Raw genomic sequence first — 17,191 nt, 5'->3', positions numbered from 1 at the left:
ACAAACTAGGTTCCTTCTAGCTTGCTGCTCTACAATGAGTGGCTTCCATTCCTAAGATCACTCATAGTCCAAAATGGCTACTAGAGCTCCAACATTACTGCCACATTTTAACAGGTAGGCAGGAAGGAGAAAGAGAGAGGAGCACACCACTTTCTGTAAAAACCAGTTTCATTTACATCCCTTTGGCCAGAATTTTGTCACATGGTCTCACTTAGCTTCAAGGGAAATTGAGAAATGCCATCTTTTTTTGAGGAAGATTAGCCCTGAGTTAAGATCTGCTGACAGTCCTCCTCTTTTTGCTGAGGAAGACTGGCCCTGAGCTAACATCTGTGCCCATCTTCCTCTACTTTATATGTGGGACACCTGCCACAGCATGGCTTGACAAACGGTGCATAGGTCCACACCCGGGATCCAATCCAGTGAATCCCGGTCCACTGAAGTAGAACGTGCGCACTTAACCACCGCACCACTGGGCCAGCCCCGAGAAATGCCATCTTTATTCAGGGAAGCCCAGTGCCATATTTAACAAAAAAAATACAGGACACCCAGGTAAATTAGAATTTTAGATAAACAATGAATTTTTTTTAGCATAAATATATCCCATGCAATATTTGAGACATACTTTTACTAAAAAGTTTTTCAATGTTCATCTGGAATTCAGACTTCACTGAGAGTCCTATATTTTATCTGGCAACTCTAGCCCAGTTAAAAACCCAGGGTCCCACTCCTGAGGTGGGGAAAGAATGAACAGTAGGGGACAGCCAGCAGTCTCTCCCCAGGAGCACGTGCGGAAGTTTGTTTCACAGAGTGGGTCTCCAGTAAATGTTGACTCTCGAACGCGTTTCCCTGCCAGGCATGGCAAAGCCAGAGGGCAGAGCCAGGGGTAGCTGCAAGAAGAGCCAAAATCTGTTTTTGAAATAGAATTTTGAGGCTGGAAGCACATGAAAGCACGTGTACTTGCTTAAGACCTCAGAGATCTGTGCCCAGTGTGTGAAAGGGACAGTTTGGGCCTAAAAACTAAGAAAACACTGCCCTTTTTAATCACAAAAACGCTCTCAGTCTCATCTCTGCAGAACGTCCTTTTCTGAGTGCATCTGTAAGCTGGTGGACCCGCCAACTGAGTGGGCTGCAAGGGATGGAGGAGAGGCCTGAGGGGCAGGGAGGGGCGGGGAGTATTCAGTCTGTTGCTTACCCGCTTGCCCTTCGTTACAAACGTTTTCACTTCAGCACAGCTGATGTGAGATTGTTCTTTCCAAGCATAGTTAACCAAATGTTTTAGCTTCTTCTCAAGGCCACTCTGACGCCCTGACCATACAACCATGTCATCAGTATAGTGGAAGAAGTCTCCAAATGTTGTGGCAGAGAAAGCGTGAGTTCATTTCAGTTAATTAGCGGAAGTAAATTATCTGAGTTGAAGGTAAAATAAAGTGGAACTAGGCGCAGTCTCATTTTGCAGCATTTAGAATTACAATTTGCTTTGTCAAAAGGCTATTCTTACTAGCAATATTGTATTAAAGGCTTTGACAAAAATTATTTGCCTGTAATCCACTTTGACAATGGCAGATTCACCGCATTCTTGAGTTTTCAGATTGGCTAAAGCCTCTGAACTGGTCTTCTTGGTGCCGGTCTCCTCTTTCCTCAAATCCATTCTTCACTGAGCAGCCAGAGTGAGCGCTGTAAAACGTATCTCAGCGTAAACCCTGCCGGAGACCTCCAGGGCTTCTCACTGGTACACCAGATCCCTTACCGGGCTGAAAAGTCCTACCCAGTCTTTCTTTTCATTCTTTGACCACACTGTAGTGGATTGAATGGTGGCCCCTAAAAGGTATGTCCACATACTAATCCCTGGAACCTGGGAACATTACCTTATATGGAAAAAGTGTAAATATTACCTTATATGGCAAGATCTATGATTGAGTTAAGGCTCTTGATAGGAGAAGCTTATCCTTGGATTATCCAGGTGGGCCCTACATGCAATTACGTGCATCCTTATAGGACAGACACCCAGAGGAGAAGACACAGAGAAGAGAAGGAGGCAATGTGACTATGGAGGTAGAGACTGGAGTGATGTGGCCACAAGCCAAAGAACACTGGAGCCACCAGAAGCTGGAAGAGGCAATAGACAGTTTCTCCCCTAGAGCCTTCAGAGGAAGTATAGCCCTCCCACTTTGATTTTGGACTTCTGGCTTCCAGAACTGTGAGACCATCCATTTCTGTTCTTTTGAGCTGCCTAGCTTATGGTAATTTGTTACAGGAGCCACAGGAAGCTAGTGCACCTGCCACGACTATTAGAAGCCTGCTGGTTCTTCTTGTCCTTCAAGGCTCAGCTTAAAAGCCACCTCCTCTGATATCCAGTCTGAAGATCTCCCCCGATAGTCCTGTCTTAAGTCAGCTCCCATTGACTCCTCAGTCACTCTTTGGGTGTTTCAGGAAGGCAGACTGATCAAGTAATTACATGCTACTGCTAGGAGAAGTAAGGTAAGTATTGAAAACTGAGGAAATGAGGCACAAAGAGGGTAAATAACTTGTCCATTGTGGCACATTAGGTGGAGGGGCCAGGGACTAAATCCATGCCATCTGACTCCAGAGCTTATGTCCTTTCTCACTGCCCTGTACCACCTCTCAGCAGTGGGAGAGGATACAGCCTAACAGCTGTCTAAGCAACATAGGATATATTCTTTTGTCCCCCAACATATGTATTAAAATTGCGGGACCCTTGCTGCACTTTATCCCTCTTACATTCCTCTGTAATAGTCTCATCCCTCCTGTTGTGCTTGCACATGCACATGGAGGCCAAGGAAGCGTTAAGTGGGAAATGATCACTCACTTTCATCCACATAAAACAGCCATTCTGAAGAATGAAGATAGTGAAACAGAGCCGATGGCTATTAAACCATCAAAACCGATGGTCCATAGGTGTGTAATTGGATATGGACTTATACTGTGGTCTGCCATTTAGCAGTAGTGACTAAATGAAGGTTATAAACATTTTCAAACTGGATATTTTCTTCTTTGCTTCAGGCAGCTTACCCTAATTATTCCTGGAGAAATTGTCTAGAGAGAAGCAATATTCCTGACCTGGGCTCTCCAAGGATGACTGTTTGAGAGAGCCATTGTCGATTTTGGCATTCATGGGTCAGAGTTAACAGATATTTTGCAGGTATCAAGCTCAGAAGAATGGCAAATTAGGTCCATATATTTCTATAGTTTGTATATATTTTTATAAGATAAGGGACAACAAGATGGCCTTGGCAGCAGACTCAACATCAACATTTAGAAGAATGAGATACCAGTCATGCAGAGATGACCTGTAATTTTCATGGACTATTACTTTTAATGAGAGGACAGAGATCTTAGTAATTAGGAGCTTTGTGGCAAATTAAATATGGCCACAAATCTTTTGCCTCTCCTTCCATTGAGAAAAGAGATCCAGTTTGTCTCTCTTTGAATCTGAGTTGGCCATAGTGTCTTGCTTAATCAATAAAATATATGTTCTGGGATATCTGAGGTTATGTCATAAGAAGTGTTGCAGCCTCTGCCTGGGGCTCCTGGAATACTCGCTCTCAGAATACTCCCTCTTGGAACCAGGTGCCATGCTGCCAGAAGCCCAGGCCAAATGGAGGTACTCCAAATGAGTACCCAGGCCACAGCCAGCATCAACTGCCAGCTATGTGAGTGAGCCATCTTGAACATCCACCACAGCCAAGCCTTCAGATAACTGCAGCCCCAGCTGATGTCTGAGTGCAGTTGTGTGAGAAACCCCAGTGGGACCACCAGGCTGAGCTCCGTCAATCTACAAAGCCATAAGAAATTATAAATTGTTGTTTTAAGCCACTAAGTTTTGAGGGGTTTGCTATGCAACCATAGATAATTAGAATAGAATTTGGTACCTGGAAGTGGACTACTGCCATAATATAAGACTTAAATCATGGGACATTGGCTTTGGGGCCAAACAGCAGGAAGGAGCCAAGAGGTCCTTGAGGAAACTATGAATGAAAATGGGAAGGAAAAGGAGGAAATTGTTATTGGAGACTGGAAAAAGTCATCCTTTTGTAATGATGGATAATTCAGTACACTATTGCTTGTGGTAATGTGAAAACAGAAAATGCACCTATGAAATAGCAGATGTGACTAAGGAGACTTCCAGTCAGAATGTTGAAAGTGCCTACTGGGTTTTTTTTACACAGGCTTAATATAGTATGGATATAGAGAGATGAGCCCAAAACTGATCCATTCAGTTTCAAGCAAACTTAGATGAAATATAAAGAAGTAGACTCCTGGGTTTAGAAATAAAGCTGTTTCTCATTCTCAGCCTCCCTAGTTGACAAAAGGTTCTCAAAGTAAGACATGATATGAAGGTATTGATTATCTCAAAGGTATGGCTGTAAGATACTTGTTAAGCTTTGGAAAATTTTAAGAGTAGGCCTCATAGACCTTCTTAACTAGACAGAAAAGTTGCAAAGGAATCTGAGGGTATTGTTCCACAGCACCTGACTCTCGCCCCAAGTCAGAAAGGGGCCCATCTCAAAGAGATTTGTAGGTATATATTTTGACTGATGGAGTGAACCCAAAAGACGCCTTAGGAAGCTCACAAAAATGTAAGAGCATTGTACATGTAGCAGGACCATCAGCTTGGACTAAAAAGGACAGAGACAGTTCAAAATGCAGAGAGCCTTCTTTGGGTAGGAAACAGGATAAGAAGCCTACTAAGCTGCAAACAGGGCCATTTCTTATGGAAAAGGAAGAATGATTCAGAGAGCAGAATCAAAACCCCAGTGAATGGGGCTGAGAGCCATGGGAAATCATTCCCAGGAAGCAGGACTGGCTACTAATCAAGGACCTGGCAACATGCACCTGGCTGGATTTCAGAATGCTATGGGCCAGTGACTGCTGTGTGCCTCCCATTTCCCTCCTTTCTGAGTGAGAGTTTTAGTGAAGTTGTCCTATCTCTGTGTCACCACTGTACGTTGTATGTGTGTGGAGGTGGGACAATCAGTCCCTACATTTCACAGGTCTTCAGATGAAGAATAACTGTACTCAGGAAACTGCACCCAAAGAGGCTTGTCTGCATCAAGACCTGATTTGGGTGATAAAATCCTGGACCTCAAGCCTGAGCTGATGTCCTAATGGGATGAGATTTTGGGTCTTGGGAGGGCATGCATGTATTTTCCATGTGGGAGGAATATAAATAATATGTGACCAGAGGGCCAACTGTGGCAGATTAAAGACGACTGAAAATTCTTTGACCCTCTTCCTATTGAGAGGTTGTGTCTAATTTCTCTCCCCTCGAATCTGAGCTGGCCTTGGTGAATTGCTCAACCAATAGAATGTATAGGACGTGAAATTCTGGGACTTCTGAGGTTATGGCATAAGAAGCCTGGTAGTTTCTGGGTCTGTTGGGACATTTGCTCTTAAGGCACTCCTTTTTAGAATCCATGGCCATTCTTTGAGAAGCCCAAACCATGTAGAGACCACATGTTAGTGCTCAATTAGTCCCAGAAGAACTCCCAGCCCACAGCCAACACTGACTGGCAGCTACATGTGTTGTCATCTTGGACATCCAGCCCACTTGAGCCTTCAGATAACTGCAGCCCTAGCCACCATCTGACAGGAACCACATGAGGGGCCATAAGTGGAAACTTCTCACCTGAGCCAAATCAACCCATAGAACCATGCGAGGTAATAGTAAGTTGTCTTAAGCCATTAAATTTTGGAGCTGGTTTGCTATATAGCAATAGATAAGCAGACAAAGTTGAACCTTAGAGGTTAACAGTCATAGTTTCAAATTTCAAGTCCCTCGCTTACCAGCGTGTGACTGTGGAAAAATCACCTAAAATCTCTGAGCTTCATTTTCCTCATCTGTGAAGTGAGAATCACAACAGAATGTACCTAATGGGTTTGTAATGGGGGGTTAAAAGAGAGAATGTATGAAATGCAACAAGCACAGTGACAAAGTCTTAGTGAATGGGTCACTAGGTAGCTACTATAGTTAGTACATCAGTGTGAGTCGTCTGCTTTTGTCCAAAAGGTAGATGAGGAACTTGGGGAATGTGGGAGGAGTTAATTTAAGAGTCTGGTCTTTTGGTCTTTTGCTAATAACCTGAGAGTAAGGTTAGGTCATTAGCATATTTGCATTAGCTTCTCATTTTTTTCCTTAAGCCAAGAGGGGATTTTGAGTCACTGGAGAAACGTTCCAAAGAAATTCTGGGGTCAGAAGAAATATTACCACTTGGCCTTTGAAAATGTGGCTGTTGTGATCCCCTAGAGGACACTTACCACCACCACACGAGCTGATGAGGCCTGGTTCATAGAGGCATAATGAGCAGTTGAGCAGCCCTGGTTGTTGTCACAGTGAGATCTCTGGGTCTTCTAGCGCAGAGAGGAGGAGGGCTCTAAAGTCCCCTGGAGGCGAGGAGGGTGCTGTTGTCCAGTGTATGTGGGGGGCGGGGGGGGGGGTGAGCAGGGTTGGGAGGGCAACACTGGAATTCAGAGTGAGTGAGGGCAAGTTTAAAGAGGCTGAACCCCAGCAGAGAGATCTAAAGAAACATCATACTGATGTTTAATGCATCATCATACTGATGTGTTCAAGCAGAGTTTTGTCATTCATTCATTCATTGATAGAGGCATTTGTTCATTCAACAACTATTTATTACATACCTCTGTGTGCTAGACTCTGTACTGTTCTCTGGAGACCCATGGTGCATAAGAGATGGTCCCTCCACCAGGGGCTCATAATCTGGTGGGGGAGATAGACAAGCAAACAACTGGAGGATAAAGAGTGATGTGAGAACATAGAGGAGGAGCCCCAATCTTGGCATCAAATCTGCTCCACCTCATGACAAAGTTCTAAAAGGAGCAGTGAGTGGGGCATGAGCTGTGTGTGGAAAAAAGGACAGTCTCAGGATTGACAAAATATGAGCTACAGGCAGAGCCCACAAAGAGACCAGAGGCATCAAAGGACAAGCCCCACTAGCCTCTTGGGGGCCATAGACTGACCCCACTTTGAGGCTGAGCTCCTGGAATCTGGTGGGTCTGTTCCAAGCTTCCCATGGGGCCCGCAGAGAGGGAGCATCTCTCACAGGCACAGATGTAAAGCAAAGCATCTCAGCTATGTCTCGGTTTTGGCTCCAAAGATGACTTCTGTGTGGGCGAATCTTTTTCTTCAAGTGTTCTATTACTTTTTGTTGTCCGTGTTCTAAAACATTCTTTAAAAAAAGCTAAAATAAACTTGCACAGAGTTCAAAATGGCAGACTGTAATTAGAGCCAACGTCCTCTTCCTTCCAATGTTGGCTTGTCTGCCAAGTCATCTCATACATACTTGGTGAGACTATGCTACCCATCTTCTCCTTCCTCCCACCTCCCCAAATTCCCACCCATATGAGGTTCATAGACAACAGCTGTGGTCAAAGGCTAACACCCAGGGTGAAGTTTACCCTGAACTCTCTTTGGGACTTGGCTGAGGGACTTTAGTTGTATCCCTATTTGGAAATTGAATCGCCTACGTGGGATAGGGACTCAAGATGACATTTCTGTCAGTGACGGTATGGAACTCTCTCCTTCCTTACCCAGCTGACTGTCTAGCCTGAGTCAGGAATTGATTTCTCCCTGGAGTAATAACACAGTGTGGGCCAGCAGCCATGGCCAAGTCCAATCTGAGTGTAATGTTCATCAGCCTCACTTGGTGGGGGGGTCCCAGTTCTGGTCTGAGAGCTCCTGGAGGGCAAGAACTAGAACTTCTTTCCCATTTGCCAACACCCAGCAAGCTCTCAGCATCTAGAAGGGGCTAGTAGTGTCCACTGAATTCAACCTGGATATCACTTAGGCAGACAATAGCCCTCAGATTCAGGCGTCTTCTACAGCCAAATAATAATAATGATAACGGTAACAGAAAAACAAGTACCATTTATCAAGCCCTACTGTTTTGTCAGGTACTAGGACAAGCACTTCACATTTAGCTCATTGAGACTCAGAGCCTCTAGTGTGTAAGTGTCCTTACCCTCATCTTGTAGATGAAGAAATGGAATCTCAGAGGTGAGATCTCTTGCAACAGCCTGGTTGATGGGGCTTGGACCTGAACCCAGGATGGTCGGTTTTCAAGACTAACTCTTAACCATGACATTTTGTTGTGGATGCCTGGGCTAACACTACTGGAAGAGCCCAACCCTGCCGAGTTTGCCCGGTACCAGGGAACAAATTGACACTCAGGGATCCTGTCAAGTGTCACATTTGTCTAGGGTATAATCTCAACTCTTTCTTTGTCTGGAAGCCCAGGAAGCAGGAACCAGGCATGTGCAGCGGGAGGGTGGGTTTTGGTACCTAAGCAGCAGAGAGACAAATGCCATCTGAATTCCCACTTGAAATAAGCAAACCAGCCCCGGGGCTCACATGCACAGAGCAGGGGACTGAGGGATTCAGTGGTCTGTTTATTTCAGTCTGTCTTTGACCTTGCGCTACATTCACCAAGCAACTCCCAGTGAATGCAGAAACCTTTCCCCTGCCTTGGGAACATTTCCATACAAACAGAAACAGTGCACAGATGACAAAAATTAAGATGTACTCTCAGGCTCGCCATGCCGCATTATTTAAAACAATTATAGTATGATTTTGCTTTCACATAGCCATGGAAACCCTGCTGAAAGGATTTTATACAATTGATTGTGTGAAGCTTAAGAAGAAATCTGGTTCCCCAGTGCTGGAAAACAAAGCAAGCCAGTTCCTCCCCACTTCCATACAAGGTGTGATGGATGCAAATTGTGGATCAGTGACCTCGCTCAGCGGGCCACTGAGCTTTCAGGAAAGCATTCTGGAGATAAGTGGACCTGCATCCTTTAGATGTGTCAGGAAACAAAGCTGGTGCCAGAGGAAGGATAATCTTCTTTGATGTGCCCAAAGCTGATTTACTCTTTCAGAAAGGGAAGCATAGCTCTGAGTGGCAAGATCACAAAGCTTTGCAGTAAACACAACAGAGAAATTTCCCCTGGGACCAGGTTACCCCAGGAGCCTTTCCATTCACAGGCTCCTCTTACAGGTATCTCAGACCTCAGTGATGGCATCCATGAAGGAGGGGGCTTGATATCGGGGTCTGGTGGTTGAACATGGCTTCACTTCGGAGCCTATTGGTACCTATGGCACAATGTTACAGCATCGGTTCTCAACCCTGCCTACATATTAGAAAACCCTGAGGGTCTTAGAGAAATACTGGATGCTTAAGCTCCAGACCTTATTGATTAGATTAGAACCTGTGAGGCCAGTGTTGGCACTGATATTTTTTAAAAGCCCACCAGGTGATTCAAATGTGCAGCCAGGGTTGGGAACCACTGCCCTGGGACTTGGACTTCTTTAGGCTGAACTCTTTTATGCTTGCTCTGCTTCCCAGCAAGAGATGCAGTGCCTGCTGATCTGTAAACCCAACAGCCTGCTTAGCACAAAATTCCAATCTCTGTAGTTCAATTGTTTCTCACTAGTTTCAGTGGGTGGTGGGCAGAACATTAAATTGCAGGAGAAGCTGGGGAAGCTGAGTGAAGGGCTTCTGTAGTACTATTTTTGCAACTTCCAGTCCATCTATAATAATTTCAAAACAAAACATTGAGCAAAATTGCAACTAAAGGCTTGGGTTCAAATTCTGGATTTGTTCCTTATTAGGTATGGGACTTAGGGAAATAACTTATCCCCTCTGGGCCTTTTCCTTTGGAAGGTGAAGGTAATTATGTCTATTTGTTGCATGATCAAAGGAGATAATGAAAGTGTAAAACCTACATGTTAGCCGGGGTCTCTTTGCCCCATAGGGGCTAGATGAGATTGTTCAAACCCTCAATCTACAGATATGGAACATTTATATACTTTCTCAAGAATCATGGAAATTTCTGAGCAACTTACAGCCTGTGGTCACCTTAGGCTATGAGCTCCTGCTTCTACTGTATGAGTCAGTTCAGCTGTTGTCTCACCACCTGACTTGATTTGTTCAACCCAAATGTGCAACTCAGTCACTCCCCTCACCTTCCCCCAAACAAACCTCTCACAGGCATTTTAGAGTGTAGGTGACTTTTACTGAAGGTTTGGAAGGTAAAGGGAATTACACTGTAGCATCATAAATGACTCACAACACAGTGTCATGCAATCCTGTTTCTAAAGTTTCTTGGCCATTTCCATGTTACCGAGTCTTCATCTCTTCTGCTCCCTCTTCCTTTCTCTCTTTTTCCTTGATCCTTAAGTTTCTTTGCATTTCTAATATGGAACATTTAGCTACGTCATTTATGTCCTTGGCTCTCAGTCTTTTCTCCAGAGAGCTTATCAAAATATTTCCTGACACATCCCATCCCTCCGAAGCTCCACAGAGATTCAGTAGGTCAACAAAAGCCAGCCCCGATTCTGGCCGGGTGTGAGGATAACAGCAGGACCGTGCTCTCAGCTCAAGCTCACCGTCCACACAACCCCCCAGCCTCCACATCTCGCTGTTAACCCTGTGAAAGCCGCAGGTGTCAGGGGCGGGAAGGGGTCCATGTCAAACTTTCTCTGCTTTTCCAGGTTCAGATCTGAAGACCACATTCTGGACTTTGGGGTTTCAAAAATCCAGCCTTTTAGGGGAGTAAAAAGGCATCTTGCTAAGAGAGTAGATCTTAAAAGTTCTCATTACAAGAAAAAAAACTATTTTGCAACTGTGTATAGTGATGGATGTTAACTAGACTTATTGTGGTGATCATTTAACAATGTATACAAATGTTGAATCATTAAGTTGCACACCTGAAACTAATGTGATGTTATATGTCAATTATACCTCAGTAAAAATAAGAATAACCAAAGTAACAAAGTTTCCAAGGAAGGATCAATAGTAATAAAAAATATTGTAATGATGGCCCAAAAAATGCTTCAGCATTTATAAACAAACAAAAACAGCTTATAGAGGCTTCTTCTACTTTGAATAAAGAATGGCATTTTAAGTGATATAAATAAGTCTTCTCATCCAACAATGACATTTCATCTGAAATACACAAGTTTACAAAAATTGAAGGAAAATGCACTGAGCGAAGTTCCCCCTGGCAAACCGCACACATTCAACAGGAATGTAAGTTGTGTTGCTGCTCATAGGCCTCCTACTGACAAGCCCACCTGGGAGGCCTGGGTCCTGGAGACCCGGAGGGGCTGGTGCTCTGCAAACGTTTCCTCCATTTGTTCTCCTGGGCTGATGACGGGAAACTAAGAGTCTTGAAGCAGATGACTGAAAAACAGAAGGCATCCAATTGGTTCCTACTGCCTAGGAATAGCTCCAGAAAGCCTTCTCCCGTTCCCTTTCTTGAGAATGTTTCTCTGCATCCTGCCAGACCCAAGGTGGCCTTGCAAGACCGTGGCCCTGAGAAGCATCTCCTCAGCAAGGCAGAGTGGCTCAGCTTCCCCCGTGCTACCGTGGAACCCTGTTCATCCCTCCATCTTAATAGGCTTCTCCTTTGCTTGCGTGTTGCTCCCTCTCTTCCCCCAACTCCCTGCACTAGCTGGTGAGCTCCTCAAAGGTAGGAAGCATGTCCTTTCCAACACATAACACAGTCCCTGGTGCAGAGAAGGCATTTGATAAATGTTTGCTCTAAGAATCAGTGAATGAATGAGGGCTCGCAAAATGACAGTGCTGAGGTTGCTAGTGTCATTTATTTTAATACCATGCAAAATACAGAGTGGGCATGATCTCCTGCTCCTGACTCTTTTGTGATTGGTTAATCAACAAGCTGTGACTAAAGACAGCTGCAGCCTAAAACCAGGTGAGAGGGAAGCAATGGCGACCACATTCTTGGAGAGGTTTATAATCAGCTATAAACGACAGTGCTACACGACATTGTTAGAGCCATTCTTTAGAGCTTATACAGGGCTTTGCTTCATTTAAAAATATCCTAGCAAGGATAAAGGACAGCACATTTTATAATCACTTACCAGTAATTACCAGCTAGCCTGTGATAGGGCGGGATTAAAATTCAAATCTGTGGGACTTCAGACTCTGCTCTCATATGCTTTTCTTGGAATAATTCATTTCCGGAGAGAGAAGCTAAATGCCTCCAGCAGGCAGGGTGTGTCTCTTAGCAGCAGGAGGCAGGGCTCAGTTCCCATGGCCCAGCCGTCCTTCTTCCTCTGGGAGCCTTTGAACCTGGCCTGTGGCATATCTGGACTTCTTAGCTTCAGGTCCATGCTGGCACTGGGGATGGAGAGGGACAATAGGCAGTTGCTGAGGCATTTGTCAAACCTCAGTGCTCACGCTTATTCAGGGACATTCAATTGAGGTTGCATGACATGTACTCATCTATACTTCATGGAAGTTTAGTCCACGCATATTTATTGAGTAGCTTCTCTGTGCAGGCACTGTTCTAGATGCTGAGGATTCTGAAATGAACAGGAGAGTTATGGTCCCTACCCTGATGGTCTAGTGGAGAAGATGGGCATCTAAGGAATAAATGATTATAAATGTGCAGATTGCTATGAAGGAGAAGTGCAGTGCAAATCAAGGTATAATGGGAGTAAGGATGGAGGCTGAGAACAGGGTCACCATCTTGTGCAAACTGTAGTCTCTGTGAATGGTGCCCTCTTGAGTTATGTATTGTACACCCCTCTGGTCAGTATAGCAGTCCTGACTGAGAGGGGGAAATGACATGTAAACTGAGAAGGATGAAAAAAGATTGACCAGGTGAAGAAAGGAGGAATGGAATGTGCAAAGGCCCTGAGACAGAAAAGAGCTGAGCATGGCCAAAGGACTAAAGGAAGAGTAGTGTTGAATAGAAGAGAGTGAGGGACAGCATGGGGGGCCCTGTGCCTGGAGGAGAAGGAAGAGCTGGATCAGGCAGGGCCTCGTAGGTCATTGGAGGTAGTTTGAATACCATTTTAATTGTAATGGGAAAACATTCAGTGATTTTAAAGCTGGGAATGACATGATATGATTTACATCACTTTGGCTGCCATTGAAGGACGGATTGGGGTGGAAGCAACAAGATGGATGTTTAGAAAGTGCTCGGGAGGCTGCTGCCCAGATGATTTGCAAAGTGCCTGGTACACATTGGGTGCCCAATAAACTTTGGCTTCCTTTTTCTTCTTTCTCTTACAAGTGTGACATGCTTTGCAATTCCCAAAGCACTTTCAATTCATGGTTTCATTTGGTCTGCATAACAGCCCTGGGAGGTGAGGTGGGTGCTATCACCCTTCATGCAGCAGTAACTGAGGCTTAGAAGGGAAAAGTGGCTTTCCCAAGGTCCAACAGCCAGTAGCTCCTGGAGCCAGTCTTCAGATCAAATCCAGGAACTTGACTGATCCCCAGTTCTACCATATCATACAACGTCCAAACTAAATTATATAATTACTTACTTTTTTTAAACACTAAGAACTAATTCAAAATTTCCCGGAGTCATAAGTAGCAAGCAGAAAAAGAAAGAAAGAAAAATGCCAATGAAAGAGCTGATCTTTTCCCAGGAACAGCCCAAGTCATCCAAACTTCAGAGTGATTGAGTTAAGAAGACTGTATTTCATTGGGGCCACGGTGGCTCTCTCTTCTTTTCATCTTTGTTTACCCGGTGCGGCCACTGAAAAGGATCCAGCGTGCTCCAAGTCTCAGAAGATATATTTTTGCTCATTACTCACCAAACAGAGGTTAAGACATAAACAAATCAACATTATTTATACTGAATGAGGCAAACATTCCTTTCAAAGACTTTCATTTCCTCTGGGAACATGTGCTACCTGAGCCATAGCCACCGAAATATGTATTTTCTTTCCCTTTTAAGGAAATGCCACCTCATTGCCAAACCTCAAACACAACATCCCAAGTGGAAGGAGCTGTTCCAAGTGCAGCAGGGAGAAAACTCAGGTTCAAAAGCATCTCGGTTCTCCTCCACCAGGGGCTCCGTCCAAAACTGTCTGTGGATAGTGTTCAATGTCTGCAAATCTTCTCTTGGAAAGAGATTTTCGTCACAATTGCATTATAACATTTTTCCCCAAGATGCCTCCTTGTCTAGGAGCCAATGGCTCAAACCTTGAGCAGATCGCTCCCAGACCTTGTTTCCAATGCTCTCATTAAAAGCGGGGCAGGCGTGAGGGAGGGCTTAACTTGCCTTTGTCCCTGGCACTGGGGAACACCAGATAAGTTGTGAGTTTGAGGTTTGAAGACAATAATATGCAATTGGCCCTCTTCTCTTTTTTTGGCTAGAGTTTTGTCAGGGTCAATTCACTTGAATTTGTTGTTTTACTAGAATCTCTATGGAAATTACTAATCCAGAGCATTACAAGCATGGTCCTCATTAAAGTATAAAACTTTGATGTGGGCCAATATGGCCCTGGGGAAATGGAGAATGGGTAAACAACAGGAAGAGGGGATTTTTTTCCAGCAAGCTGGGGTGGGGGGAGGGGTGGAAGGTACTAGAACCCAAAGCTGCCATGGTCCCAAGACATGACCAGTGGAAGGTCTGGGCTTGGGCACTCAGGAGAGACTGCTTGTGAGGTTGCAAGGATGCCAAACACACTCTCCTTGGCTTGGCTTCTCTGTCACCACCCACTTTTCCTGGGGCTCCTCCCAGAGGTGGAAGGAAAAGGCAGGTGCAGCTCTTGTGTGGCTGCATCTGCTGGCATCAGGCCTCAGTTCTGAGGAGGAAGCTCAGAGGAAGAGACCTGGCTGTGGCTGTCGCACAGGGGCAGAAGCAGAGGTGGAACAGGGACAATTGCAGGACGTATTGCAGGCTTCCTGGATCTCTGCCCCTATCACCCCCCGACTCCTCCCACCTCCCCACCACCCCTACCTTTCCCACCTCCCACTCATTTTTCCCTCTCTCAGCGGCACTTGGTGATAACGTTAGCATTTACCACATCTGCTGAGGATTATCTGTGCACAAATTTGTATCCCTCAGGGTTCCTTGACTGCGAGTGACAGAAAGTGATTCTGATTAGCAGGGGAAAGGGCTTTCATCAGGGGGTAGATCAGGGCCTCAGAATCAACAGGACTGTTGAAACGCCAGACTGGGAGACAGACAGGAGGCAAGGTGGCCCCAGGGGGCTAGATGGGAACCCCTGGGAGTTGCATTTACCAGGACTTTGCACTCAGGATGCCACCATGTGGGTGGAGGGACCACATCAAGGCTCCTTGGGATACCCACCCAAGACCTAGAAATGGGGGAAAGCATGTGTTTACTAAGGCTAGTCCAGCCTGGTCCCTGTGACATGAGAGCACTGAGGGAGGCTTTGGGGAAAGCAGCTTCTGATTTCTCTAACCAGGGGGCAGGTGCATGGGTTTACCACCCCACTAAAGCCAACATGGAAAGAAACCATGGTGCTGTTAGGGAAGGTGCATGGATGGGAGCAGGGCGTGAGAGAACAAGGGTCACTGTGCTTTTTCAGTCTCCCCACCCCGGGGCTGAGCCTTTCCAGGCAGAGGACCAGGTGCTGTTTTTCTCCTCTTTGTATTCCCAGGGCAGAGTCCCCTGTTTAATGCAAATATCCCAAAACAGGAGGCAGACCTGAAGGGTCTCAGACAGGGGGCTGGGGTTGGGCTTGCTGCTGCAGGTTCAATGCCAGAAGGGAGAGACCCTCAGAGAGGAGGCGAGAGGTGTCCACGAGCTCCTTCTGAGTACCTCTGGCTATGAACACGGCTCTCTGCAGGAGCTAAGGGAACGGGGAGCGTCTCCTCCCAGATCCCTGGCAGTTGCCAATCCCAGATCTCTAGGAGAATCTCTAGGAGCAGGCAAAAGGCAGGAGAGAGAGCAGCTGAGAATCTCAGAGAAAGCCCACCTGCCATACCTCTCCCTGTGGACCCCTTGCTGTTCTAATGGCAAATGATGGCTGCCTTTGTCCCCTTCCCTTCCTCCCGCTCCCGCAAGCAGGACCCCAGACTGCACATATTTATTTCTGAAGCAATTAGAAAAATGACACATAATGATTGCTGATTGAGTTACAATTTTAACCCTGGCTGAGCCTTATGTTGTAACAGAGGGTCCTCCAAGACCAGTTCAACTGACCCCCTTTTTTTATCAATAGAGTGATTAAGAATAGCCTTTCAGAAAATCTGCAAAGTCATGTAGCCGGGACATGTGCAAAAGAAGAAATCATGACCTGAAATGATCGCAGAACCAAAGATCCTCCTTCCCAGGGAACCTAAGGACCAGAACATGACCAGAACCTGAAGCTCAGACTCTCATCAGGAGCGTGGGTCCCTCATTCAAGAAGACCTGGTGTTAAAATTCCTTCCCCACCTCATCAAAACTGTTTAGAACCCTGTCATAAATGTTTGGAGCCCTGTCATAAATGTTTGGAACGTTACCATAAATGCTTGAAGCCCACCAATCAAAACCCATCCCACCACATTTCTACATGCCAGCCTGTTCTCCCTAACCTCTTAAATTTTGCCCCAAATCCTGAATCAGGGAGACAGATCTGTGGGCACACATCCCCTGTTCTCCTTGCAGGTTGAACTCGCAGAATAAAGCTGACCTCTTTTCCCAAAGGCTGATGCCATAATTGGTTGGCTTGCTTATGTGCATTGGGCAAGTGAACCCCAATGTTGTGCAGTAACAATGCTTTAATGAGAAAAGCACAGGCTCTGTGAGGTTGGGAAAGCCACGTCACCTCCCTCGGCCCCTGTTTCCTCTTCTCTAAAGTGGTAGGGGCAGAGGTGAGCTCGAAGTGCCTGCATTCTCATTGGTCCACCATGCTGAATGACTGCTCAGCTAGGAGCACATGAGCCTCATTTATTTGGGGGCTGCACTCAGAATTGAGAGGCACAGCTGGTCTCGTAGGTGACGGCCAGGCAACACTGCAGTAATCTATTACCTGTGCCTGTTTTCCTCTGTAAAGGGCTCTGATAAAAGATCCCAGAGGTGCTGCGGAGTGGGGAGAATCGGGGATTTTAATATACATGCAATGACTTTTAGGGCCACGTCAGCATCTCCAAGCCCAGCTGGCACAGACTTGTAGGTCACAAGATGAAGCCTTTGGCTCATGTTCTGCTTAAAAATAAGATGGAAACACACTAGGAACCCAGAATATCCTTTAGCAGACAAGGGGGGGCTACCTGGTACAAGTCAGGTGTGTGTGGGGGGTCGGACGGAAGAGAGATTACAACTGACGCTCGTTTTGGAGAGTCACATATCAGCATATTAAAGACCCCTCAAGGTCTCGACTTAAAGAAAAATGTTTAACTTTTTATAACTTAGTACTCATGGAACTTATTTGAGCATGTAA

General features: G+C 45.6%; 1 long non-coding RNA gene across 1 annotated transcript; it reads right to left on the bottom strand.

Moving 5' to 3' along the window:
* Positions 1 to 11,076: 11,076 nt before the first annotated feature.
* Positions 11,077 to 16,195, bottom strand: LOC139085327 (uncharacterized). The gene is made up of 3 exons (XR_011543610.1): positions 16,064 to 16,195; positions 11,918 to 12,176; positions 11,077 to 11,216 (listed from the first exon to the last, which is right to left on the bottom strand). It is a non-coding gene; the product is annotated as an uncharacterized lncRNA (long non-coding RNA).
* Between the last annotated feature and the right edge of the window lie 996 nt (positions 16,196 to 17,191).

This window comes from Equus przewalskii, chromosome 8 (genome assembly GCF_037783145.1).
Source record: "Equus przewalskii isolate Varuska chromosome 8, EquPr2, whole genome shotgun sequence".
Taxonomy (NCBI): domain Eukaryota; kingdom Metazoa; phylum Chordata; class Mammalia; order Perissodactyla; family Equidae; genus Equus; species Equus przewalskii.
This window is presented reverse-complemented; position numbering and strand designations above follow the sequence as displayed.